General features: G+C 42.4%; 1 protein-coding gene across 4 annotated transcripts in view; it reads right to left on the bottom strand.

Moving 5' to 3' along the window:
• Nucleotides 1–12,812, bottom strand: part of TRERF1 (transcriptional regulating factor 1) — a 134,426-nt gene that overhangs the window by 75,864 nt on the left and 45,750 nt on the right. The window lies entirely within an intron of this gene.

Raw genomic sequence — 12,812 nt, 5'->3', positions numbered from 1 at the left:
AGAATGAAAACAGGTTTTCATTTCTATATATTGCCACTGTGGAGCTAATACAAATACATTGGGTTCTACCCTGCTTGACCATCAACTAAAGCAGGACTGTCCAACTTCTGAGCAGAGTTGTGGGCTATGGGCCCCCAGGCTCCACATCATGCAGGCTCTTCCGTACCATGTGGCAGAGGCAGGAAGGGAAAGCCTGAGGGGGGAGGGGGAGCCCAGAGACTCTAACAGCAGCAGGACTGGGGGGTGGAGGGGGCGGGGGGGGGTAGGGTGGCTGGTCGGGAACCTGAGGTCTCAGTCTTAGCCCTTCAACAGCCACATGGGGCTCTGTGAGCCACCAGTTGGACACCCCTGACCTAAAATATGTTTTGACCACATATGGGTGATGTGGACCCAAAAAGAACTCAAATTCCAGGTTCACTTTGCAGGACTAAATGTTAAGAAAATTGGGAGGGAGTGGGGGCAAGTCTTTGAAATCAGAGTTGATCTTGTTAGAGTAAAACAGTGGTTCTCAACCAGAAGCAATGAGCAGGTTTCCAGGGATCCTACCGGCCTAGCCCAGCCCAGCCTGAGGAGAAGCCACCTCAGCTCCTGAGGCTGAGGGAAGTCCCGAGGAAGGAGGTGGCCCTGCATCCTATGAGTGACGCTACATGCAAAGCTCCACACTGGTGCTGCTGCTCAGCTGAGTGGGGCCCCGGGGCTCTCTGACACTGAGCCCCACCCACTGCACCCAGGGCTGGGGAGCTAGGCTAGTCCTCTCCTGCACAGGGTGCAGCACAGGTGGGCATGGAGTTTTTATAGCATGCTAGGAAGGGACCCCAGTAACAAAAAGGCTGAGAACCCCCACAGTAGAAGACAACAAATGTAGATCACAGAAATGTCAATTTAAATCAGTGGTCTCCAACCTCTTTAAGTAAGAGATCACCTTTGGCATTTAAAAGCGACCCAAGATCTACCGTGCATTGCCACTCCCCTTCCCCCACCCAGCAGGTTAAGTCTGTGGAGAGGGAAGGGGGGGCAGACTGAGGCAGAGGGAGAAATAATTATTTGGGGGCGCGCCTCCTCAGCAGGTAAGTCCCACCCAGCTGGTGCCCCTCTCAACTTATCCCTGCTCCTGCCTCTGTAGCACTGTCCCTCACTGCAGGGCCCTTGATCTAGCCCCCTTCCCTCCGCCACGGACTGACCTGCTAGGCTGAGACGTGCACATCCATGCATGCAGGCACTCAGCCCCACCACCCCAGCCTCAGATAGACTCCAAGGGCCTCCGAGATCTACCGCAAGAGGCTTCAAAACCTACCGGTGGATCAAGACCCACTGGTTGGTGACCACCAATTTAAATGCACTTAAATGGAAGATAAAAACTACCCCCTCTGTGTATTACATGGCTTTTTCAATCTAATCCTTTTATTACTTAACAAGCTATGTAACAGTATTCATACCCAAGCCAACCTGACTTGCATGTGCAACTGAAGCATTGGCTACATTCACACTACAAAAACAGAGTCATTACAACAAGGAGACTCTGGTACAGTCTCCCAAGAAGAGAAGTTGGACAACAAAAATCTAGCTACTTGTAAAATGGAGGTTAAATCAATTCCAGAAAGAAATTATATATCATAGTTGCCTACGGTAGCAGGGAACTAAAATCCAATGACACAAGGATGTTTGCTCATTCCAGTCCTACTCAATCTAGTTTAGCCAATGTATATCCCCAGTTAAGATCCACCTTAACCAAATTAATCCTTACTTAAAACAATTTTTCTTTTTTCTTTACTATTGCAAACTATAAATATTTAAGCAAGGGGTAAACTAGTTTAAGTTAATCTACATTACAAGTTTACACACAAACAAAGATTAAGATAAAACCAGCACAAACTTGCTAATAAAGGTCACTAAAATTAGCCATAGTTCCCCAGAACTATTTTGGGTGGCTTCTTTTAGTAGTTAACACACAGCAATTTACAAATGCAACCATTTTATAATCATGTTTGGATCACTTGGAAGGGATCCTGAGATTCCTCCAATCATGTGGAATGTTCCTTTGTTTCAAGAACATTCTTGGATTGTCAAGATTACTGAACACCTTATAATTATTTTTTTAAATATTACTCAGCTAGTTTTATAAGCCCAGTGAATATTGTCCTAAGTAGCAAATATACAAAGTGAGTGGTCCAGAATTAGTTAACCAGGTCATCACTGTACTGGAAAAAAAAAAAAAAAAAGCTATTAATAAACCAAGTGAGGTAGATCAGATCATTTGAAAGAGTAACCAGAAAGCCTATCTGCAGCTTACAGTTTTTTCATAGTTACCCTGCAAGGAAGTCACACATTGGCTTTTTGGTTACATTTTCAGACTTTGACGGATTTGGTCCCAAAACAAAGAAATGCGTTAATGGATTTGCCAGAAGTTTATCCCAATAGCATTTATATAAAAGTGGGTCAATTTTATGGATGAAAGACCTGGAATATCATCCTTTTATCTCATGTTACTTTTAATACTGCATTTTTTATGGGTTCAAGTCAGGCACTTAGCATTGCTCTGCATTTTGTGGTTTCACGTATTTCCTATTTAAGAACAGGACTATAGCAGTTCCTGGTTTGTTACGTTTTCTTCAAATAAAAAGTTTCAGCAGCAGCTTCCTCTATGATGTATTATTCTATATTGGTAAACATTCTGTTCCCTTTTACAGCACTCAAATAAAACTCAAAGAGATCTACAAAATGGACTTCAAGAAGTGAGGCAACTTCTACAACAACTTATGTCTGACAGAAATTGAGTTTCTTTCCTCTGTTACTAGATGCCTATGACTCAACCAGAAGATATTTCTGATTTCACTCCCCTTTTCTCTTTCTGCACTCTCCACCCTTTTTTAAATGATCCTTTAAGTAGTGTGCAAAGGTATCAAACTCTGCATATACATTCTATTTAGATTCTCAACTAAAAGAGTCATTATTTAGTATGAATACTAAAACTACCTTGTAGGTTACAAAACACTTTTCAACAGTAGATCACCAAATGCTTTTAAAATGTTCATTTTGCCTCCTTACCATGCCCTTCTGGGGTATGACATCTATTTTAGAGAGAGAGAGACTAAGACACAGACAACTTAAATGACTTATCCAGAGTCACTGGCTGAGCTGGAAAGATTACTTTGAGTGTCCCGAGGCACCTGCACTCCTGCTCGATAAACAATTCATTACACAAGGTGGACCAAATCGAAGTGCTTTCCACCCCACTCTCATAACTAAGTAAAAACTGATTCTTCCAGTATTACCTTACCACACAAAAGGCTATAAAACCCTCTAGCAGAACTTCCCAGTCACCCTTCTCTATCCCAGAATTTCTTCACATTGCTAATTTAATCATTACAGGAAGTTTGTTCTTCTGCTAAGGAAATAAGATAGGCAGAGAACATGCTTACTAGTAGCAACCTTCAGAACCTTGTTAGCCATTTTGTTACTAAATGCTCAGTCACATAGCAAGTGAAACAATAGAAAAGTGAGTTTAACCCCTTTAAATGAAAGCAATACTAGCCCCCATTTTTTATATAGGCTCTCCCCCTCCATTTTTCTGGGAAAAGCCAATCTCCTGATCCTTTCCCCTGATCACTGTGATGTGCTGCAAGTGAGAAGGTCCTTCCTCCTTACATGATGATCCTTTGTGTTTCTCTTCACAAAGGAAAAATTTGTGCATATTAGTGCACAGAATGTAAGTAAACTAACATAAGACACAACAGAAGAGATGATTATGAACCAGAAGAAGAATGCTTTAGCCCACAAGGAAAAACACTCTGAATATACAAGAACACTTCAAATAAGAGCTCTCCAGGAATAGCTGGCCCGCCAGCCAATTATACCAATTTAAGGGGCCAGGAATGACTTGTGTCCAAGTCCCTGAGTATCTGGCAATCCACTGTAACTATTTCATAAGGCCACTTCTATCCTGCACTAAGTCAAGCTAAAGCACAAGAATATACTGGTGAATGAAACACATAGTAAAATTATTGCTGGTTGTTTTGCAGCTACCTTGGGATACAGTGGACAGACAAAACCATTACAGAGGATCCAAATGAAATCCCTCCCCCCCACCTCCATGTGGAATAACTATTCTGTCTATCCACACTCTTAATCACAAAAAAAAACCCCCACCAAAAAACCCAACAGGTCACTTGTTCTTGTACAATATTCAGGCTGAATGGGTGTAATGATACTTTACTCTAGTAAGGGGAATCAGCAACTACGAACATACTCTTACAGGTGAAATAGTCACATCTGGGAATCTAACCTTCTTCTTTAATTCAAGTAAAAAGGCTCACAGAGAAATTTTTTTTATCGAAATTCCTAGGTTCAATCACCCCTGTCCACTACAGTTTCTCTGCACATAGCACTACTCGTTATCACTATTCTGATCCAAGCTTATTTCTGAAACAGGTCTTACCAAAAAGCCTCCAACTGAAATACTGAAGAAATCTCCAATTTCCACCTCCTTTGGTCTCTTGAGCTGTGTTAAAGCAGTGAAGTACAATTTGACTGCAGCCTTTAAGGTACTCAGAATATCCCAACTTACCCTTTTCATTCCCAACACCATGCCAGAGAGAGCGTTCTTCATACTATTGCTCTGAACATGGCTCCACGCTCACACCTGAACTCCAGAGCAGGTAGTCCCCTCTGGGTAACTGATACACAGAACATGCATTTCTGCATTGCCATGGAGATAACACAGGCTCCTCGCAATGTTCTACTACGCCCACTACATCATAACCTGGCGTAATGGGATGTATTCTAGGTGATATAGTCCATCCAGAAAATTACACAGGACTGGGTTACATATTACACCACAGAGGCACTTTCCAAACTTTTGGTTAGGTATTCTGCACTTGACAGTTAAAGCTATCTGAAGATATTCAGATATCACTGTGGCAAGATGTGCTACGTTTGCCAAACGGTAGTGGTAGCTTTCAGAGAAAGCTTCATTAGCCTTTCCCAACAAACTGCAGAAAGAGTTGATCTCTCAAGTTAAAACCCAAAAAAAAAAAAAAAAAAAATGAGAGGGGACTACTTCCCCTCCTTCGCCCCCCCAAGTTGGGTACTGGACAAATTTAAAGAGTGGTAATGGAGACAAGCAAGTTTACATTTTTTTTCAGTAGCGCTTGAGTTAAGAAATAGTATATATTTGTTTCTTCTCTTAAAAGAAAAATATATAAAATTTCTAACAAATCACTACAACACCTGCGCTCAAATTTTCAAAAAAAGAGAGACATGGTCAAAGAGAACCACTGGCTTTTGGTAGATATTTAAAAAAACAAAACAAAAACACAACAGCTGAAGCAAGTCTGCAGAACCGTAGAACTTCTACTGAAAAGAACAGATTTGAGTTAAGGCAGATTTCTGCGGTACACTGGGTTGCTCTAAGCAGGTCACTCAACCTTTTTGTATGCTTAAATTTGCACATTTGTAAACTGAGGATATTAATTCCATACATCACTAGGACATAGTGAAATAAAAACATTTTAGACTTTACAATGCGCTTCAATACTACAGTGAAAAACACTGGTAAACATTCAAAGAATAATGAGCATGCCACATGATAGGATTTAGCCCTCTATGTGAAACCAGGTAGCAAACAACACTATACCAACTAGTTTTCATTTCTGATTAACTGTGAAGGAGAAAAAAAACCTGTTTGCACACCTTACAGCAGCAGAACAAGTCTGAACAGCTTATGAGCTCCTTACTACTACTAAAAGAAAAAAAAAAAAGAAAAGAAAGAAGAGACCCGAGGTTAAACGAAGCCATATTCATTATTGAAGAGCAAAAATGTGAGACTTGTTGAAAGATATAGCTTTGGTTTAAAAAAAAAAAAAAAAAATCTTTGGGCTAAGATATTATATGATTCCCAGTGGACAGCACTTCTAGTACACGTTTATTATTTATAGCTAGATAAAAAAATTGTTAAAAGTGAAGCTTAATAAAAATCGCTTAGAAGAATGCTAACGTTAACAAAAACAAGTTAGTAAAAAGTCAAGAAACTCAGAGGTATGGTTAGACTTGCAAGAAAACCTACATGTTGGAAAGTCTAGATAGATACATAAATAAGCAAGAAACCCAAACTACTTAACATAAGCAAGAAACCCAAACCACTTAACTATACCTGTTAGGGATCCAAACTCCCATCTTCCCTCCTATGAATCCTAGAAACAAAATCATAGAGAACTAGGGCTGGAAGGGACCTTCAGAGTAGTCCAACCCCCTTGCCTGAGGCAAAATCATTCCTACCCAAACCACTTTATACAAATCCATTGTCTAACTTATAAGCAAAACTACACACTCAACCCTGACACACCCACAAGTCATAACATCCTAATCTGCCACAGGTAAAGCGGGACCATGGCAGCCAACATCCTGCAGCTGCAAAGGTTCCTTGAGAGATGCAAAGAGGTGGCACACGCTTCTTTTTATTTCTTTGTGGCATCCCAAAGGGATTTTATTTGTAGTCCAACCTTATTCAATACTTTTCATCAACATTTTGGAAGAACATCTTGAGGAAAAAATGCATATTAAAAATTGCATGTAACGATGGCATGGAAAACAAATAAACATCTATTTGGAGCTCTTGTTAAATCATTTTATCTGAAGAACAGTACTGGTCTTGGCACAACCAAATTCAAAATCATACAATGACTGTATCCTAAAATTCACCATCACTGAAAAAGACTTGGGGTAATGGTAGATAGCCAGAGAACTGTACTGCCTATTATCTCAACATGAGCCAAGAGGACAAACGTGATCCTTGGATGAACGAGGAAGGGATTAATACATACCATTAAGGATGGGGTATTTCCTGTGCATACAGTGTTAGCAAAACCATAACTGAAGCAATGTAACCCACTTTCAGGGGATTTTCCTTTAAAAAAGGGTGTTAAAATTGGAAAAATTACAAAAATGATCAGAAGTCAGGAAAATCTGCCTTGGAGTGAGACACTTAAGAAACTCTACCTATTTTGTTCAGGAGTGGGCAAAATCTGGCCCACAGGCCAAATCCAGCCTGCAAGCCCATTCTATCTGGCCCGTGGGGCCCCTAAAAAATTTTGAAAATTAAAATTTATCTGTCCTTGGTTCCTGTCAAAGATGACAGGGGCAGTAGGACCCAAGGGAAGCCTGCACCAGCAGGGTCCACACAGCCCCGCCTCCACCCCCCAGTGGATGCCCCAGCAAGGGCTTTTAGCCTGGGACCATGTGGCTGATCTGGTGCCGGATCCTCAGGTAAGAGTGGGGGGGGCTTACCTTTCTTAGGGCAATTTTGCTGTCTGCTAGCTGTTCCTGGTCTCTCTGCTTCAGAGCCTCTTTAGCTCAACTCTTTAGCTATTTTCAAATCCATACGGACCAGTTTTCAGCAGCAGGTAGGGATTCAGTTTTAGTTATTCAGGAAAAAGAGGGTGAGTCAGCTGAAGATTATAAACTCTGTCCCTACTCTATGCCACCATAACTCTGGAAAAGTCTTCTCTCTTCATTCTGCCTTTCAAAAAACAAAGTACGTATATTTAGGGGGTATGTTGCATGCAAGAAAATACAGTATTATTTCTGGTTAACTAGGAAACTCTGTTCAGCCCTAGCATAAAGAGACTGAGGCCAGCTCTTCCTACCAGTACTCAACTGAACTACATCATTGCAATATGGATGTTCACAAAGCCTTCAGCACTTAGAAAACTCCAACTAGGAAATAACATTGCAGCTCACTTCATCACCAGTACAAGCTGCCACAAAATTTGTTCTTTGCTCTCTATACTGCCTTCCCATATAATAACAGATCAAGTTCAAGGTCTCAATACTTATCCTCCAGGTACTTCGTGGCTTGACATCAGGCTATCCAAGAGACTGTCTAAACTTCCAGGATGAAGACAGGAGTCAGAAATTTCATTCCTCTGAACTGCAGGCCTCTTTGTGGGTTGGCTTACAACTACGGCAGCAGCTTCAGCTCAAGCATAGAGTGGCAGCTCCGGGTCTGGCATGGGGGAAGTGGTGGCAGTGGCAGGGCTCTAGTACAGAACCATAGTGGGGCCACAGTAGTATCAAAAACCGAAACAGCCAAAGGCCATGGGGGTTGTATCAGTCTTCATTCATCCTCGTGCTGCTGATAGCCACATCCACCAAGGTCCAAAGGCTATGGATTCCATGTCAAGCCACTTCCAGTAGCTTGTTGGGCTGGATAGGGCAGCTCTGCAGACCATGTTTGACACTCCTGCTCTGGAGCAACAGAACCTCTCTAGAAGTGGAGACAAAACTTTCTTTGGGGCCTGGCTTAAACTATTAAATGAACACTTCCAAGGGCTAAAACCACTACAAACCTCAACACATTCTACTCCAAATAGAGGACTTATTCCTTTACTTCCTCTAATGTTAAGATAATTGTGTGTGCAAGAGAGACAGTGAGAGACAACACACACCTTTCCCCCCCCCGCAAAATGAGGTTGCATGCTTTAAGCAGAGAAGCTGTTTTTTTCCCCATAAGAAAAGCAGCACACCTGGCAGGATTACCAACTATCAGTAAATTTACTGATTGTCAGTAAAAATAAAAGAAGTCAGGCTAAAAATGACTGTCAGTAAAGCCTGTAAAAAAAAAAAAAAAGCTTTAGCCATCAGTAAAAACATTAAGCAATCACAACTTGATTGAAGCTCTAACAAAACACAGAAGTGCTATCCGGTGTCCAAGCCTGCAGGGACCATAAGCTGCTACTGCATCTCAGGCTAGGTGCCTGTAATACTACTAGGTCACAGATAGGCTTCCTTGGGGCTCCATGCTAGGATGGTGGGGTAGGGGGGAGGTAAAGCATGGTACAGAATGAAGTCACGAGCATAAGGGTGTGGGGGTAAGGAGGGAAGGGGCCCTGGCGGGAGTTCTGAGCAGCACAGTGTAAAACCATCAATTCAGTCTAGTAGGGTTGCCAAGTGAAGAATTTTTTTTTTTTTTTGCTGCAAACATTTTTACTGACAACCAACATTTTTTTTTTTTTTTTTTTTTTTAACTATAGATGGTGTTAACTCCTAAACTTGAACGCAGTCCTTCTAACTGGGGCCTGGCAGCAGGTTAGGTCCTAGCAGAAGAGTTATTTTACATTATACAAAACATACATCAGTAAAAATATTTCAGTAAAAAAAAGTTTGGCTGTCAGTAAAGAGCTTACACATTGTCAGTTAAAAAAAATGTGTGTTGCCAACCCTGACTCCTAGAGACACTGTGCATGCCATGATGGCTGCTTCCTGTGTATGGCTGAGCAAACTGCAGGGGCAAAATCCTATGTTAACCCTCTCCGAACTGTCAGTATTGGCTGAGTACTGATGCCTGCGCCTGAAGCATTAAGTGAGCTGCTGAGCGTCTTAATAAGGCTTGTGATGTGAAAATATTTTACTTATTTACAGAAACTTATATAAAGAAGTACCTAAAGCAAAGAAGTTATAGTTTTGCTGCTACCCTTGCAAAGGTTTTGGAGCCAGTGTGACTGAGTATGTCCTGTCAACTGTGGTTAGAAAGTGTGGCATCCCAGGAGTCAGTCTGGGTGAAGCAGCAGGCTTTGTATCAAGACTGGTTATTCTTGTAAAAAAATGGAGCTACAAGTCAACCGGAAATTGTGGACCCAGTGGAGAAATTACTGGCTGAGGCTCCCTTCAAGTTCTATGCAGATGCCTAACAATCACAATAGGCCAAAAAATTAGTTAAACTACTTAGAACTCTGTCACATTAAGATTTCTATAGACTTGTTTGAGTCCAAAACCTATCATTTCAGACTCTAAACAACCACAGTTTTCACACAGCTTGCAGGTGGGCTCTTAAAGAATGCATCATGCAGCAAGATACATATACTGTATGCTAGTTTTCTGTACAACACTTGGAACAATGCCTGGCACAGCAGGACTACCGCGCAACTAGATCATCCCAGCCAAAGCTTTGTCTAGCTGGGTTTTAAAAACCTCCAAGGATGGAGCTTCCACCACCTCTCTAGGTAACCTGTTCTAGTGTTTTACTACCCTCCTAGTGAGAAAATTCTTCATAATATCTAACCTAAACTTTGTTTTCTGCAACTTGAGACTGTTGCTCCTTGTTTTGTTATCTGCCACCACTGAAAACAGTCCAGCTCCATCCCCTTTCAGGTAGCTGAAGGTTGCTGTTAAATCCCCTCTGTCTTCTCTTCTCTAGACTAAATAAGCCCAGTTCTCTCCATCTTTCCTCAGAAGTCACGTGCTCCAGCCTCATCACCATTTTTGTTGCCCTCCACAGGACTCTCTCCAATTTGTCCTCATCCTTTCTATAGTTGGGGGGGGGGGGGGTACAAAACTGAATATCGTACTCCAGACATGGCTTCACCAGTGCTGAATAGAAGGGAATAATCACTTCCCTTGACCTATTGGCAACACACCTACAAATACAGTCCAGTATGCCGTTATCTTTCCTTACAACAAGGGCACACTACTGGCTCATATTCAGCTTATTGTCTACTGTAAATCCCAGGGCCTTTTCTGCAGAGCTCCTGCCCAGCCAGTCAGCCCCCAGCCTGTACCAGTGCGTGGGACTGTTCTGTCCTAAGTGCAGGGCACTGCATTTGTCCTTGTTAAATGTCATGAGATTTTTTTTGGCCTAATCCTCCAATTTGTTTAGGTGACTGAATCCTAGCCTACCCGCCAGCGTATCTACTACTCCTCCCAGCTTGGTGTCACCTACAAACTTACTGAGGGTGCACTCTGTGCATCTTCCAGGTCGTTGATGAAGACATTGAACAAAACCAGCAACCAACCCCGGGGCATTCCACTTGATACTGGCTGCCAATTAGACGTCAAGCCATTGACTACTACTCTCTGAGACCAATGCTCCAGCCAGTTTTCTATCCACCTTACAGTCCATTCACCCAGCCCATACTTCCTTAACTTGCCTGTGAGAACATTGTGAGAGACCTTATCAAAAGCCTTGCTAAAAATCAAGGTACATCACATCTATTAGTCTCCCCGCATCCAGAGCCAGTCACCTCATCAAAGAAGGCAATCAGGTTGGTCAGGCATGACTTGCCCCTGGTGAATTCTCACTGACTGTCCCGAATCACCTTCTTCTCCTCCTCCTCCAAGTGCTTAGAAATGGATTCCTTGAGGATCCACTCCATGATTTTTCTGGGAACTGAGGTGAGGCTGACTTGTTTGTAGTTCCCTGGATCCTCCTTCTTTGCATTCTTAAATACAGGCACTCAGTTCCCTTTTCCAATCATCCAGGACCTCTCCTGATCGCCATAAGTTTTCGAAGATGGTGGCCAGTGGCTCTGCAATCACATCAGCCAACTCTCTCAGCATTTTTGGGTGCATCCTGTCCAGCCCTATAGACGTGCACATGTCCAGCTTTTCTAAGTAGTCCCTAATGTGTTCTTTCACCACTGACGTCTGCTCACCTCCTCCCCAAACCATGCTGCCCAGTGCAGCAGTCCGGGAGCTGACCTTGACTGTAAAGACCAAGGCAAAAAAGACACTGAGCACTTCAGCCTTTTCTGCATCCTCTGTCACAAGGTTGCCTCCCCCATTCTGCAAGGGACCCACACTTTCCCTGATCCTCCTCTTGGTACTAACATACCTGTAGAAACCCTTCTTGTTACCCTTCACATCCCCTGCTAGCTGCAACTCCAATCACACTTTGACTTCCCCAACTTCATCCCTGCATACCCAAGCAATGCTCTTATATTCTTCCCTAGTTATTTGTCCAAGTTTCCACTTCTTATAAGCTTCCTTTTTGTGATTTAGTTCACTGAAGAGTTCCCTGCTGACCCAAGCTGGTCTTTTGTCATACTTGCTAGTCTTCCTACACAACGGGATGGCTTGTTCCTGCACTCTCAGTAAGGCTTCTTTGAAGTACAGCCAGCTCTCCTGGACTCCTCTCGCCCCTCAGACTGGCTTCCCAGGGGATCCTACCCATGATTTCTCTGAGTGAGTCAAAGTCTGCTTTTCTGAAGTCCAGGGTCATTACTCTGTGCTTTCCTTCCTTTCTTTCCTCAGGACCCTGAACTCAAATCATCTTGTGGTCACTGCTGCCCAAGTTGCCATCCACTACTTCATTCCCCATCAATTTTTCCCTATTTATAAGCAGCAGGTCAAGAAGAGCATGGCCCCTAGTTGGCCACTCCAGCACTTGCACTGGGAAGCTGTCCCCAACACTCTCCAAAAACTTCTTGGCGTGCCTGTACACTATTGTATTGCCCTCCCTGCAGATGTCTGGTAACTGAAGTCTCCCCAAGAGAACTGAGGCCTGTGATCAGGAAACTTCACCTAAGATCCCTCACAATCCCTTGAAGGATCAAGAACTTAACTTAGGAGTAGGGAATTATTCGCTTCAGTATTTTATTTATTTGAGTAATAAGGAATTTTTGTATACAATATATTTTTTTCTGGAAAATGTAAGGCTAGAGACTGTATCAGATGACTGTCTCAGGTTTCTCATTTTCTGAAGATAGGGACATACTATAACAAATTATATAGTAAAAACAAGACACAGGATGACTTCCACGGTAACTTTTTGGTGCGTCTACTCCAAATCCACAGCAAGTGAAAGCTAAACACGAGAACTTCCGTCTTGCCAAATTTGGAATAAGTTGCCTCCCTTGCCAAAGCATGACACAAAAAGATACCATGGAAACCAACTTATAACAGGTCTTCTCCTCTTGACTTTATACAATTTGTCTGTCTGTCCATATTCTTAAAAGTATCATTATCAGAAGATAAGTTGTTAACTGAATTCTCCCATGTTAAACTGTTTGGAGGTTTCAGTACATTTACTAAACTTTGTACTC

The sequence above is a fragment of the Crocodylus porosus genome, unplaced genomic scaffold (genome assembly GCF_001723895.1).
Source record: "Crocodylus porosus isolate Cpor-Errol unplaced genomic scaffold, CroPor_comp1, whole genome shotgun sequence".
Taxonomy (NCBI): Eukaryota; Metazoa; Chordata; order Crocodylia; family Crocodylidae; genus Crocodylus; species Crocodylus porosus.
This window is presented reverse-complemented; position numbering and strand designations above follow the sequence as displayed.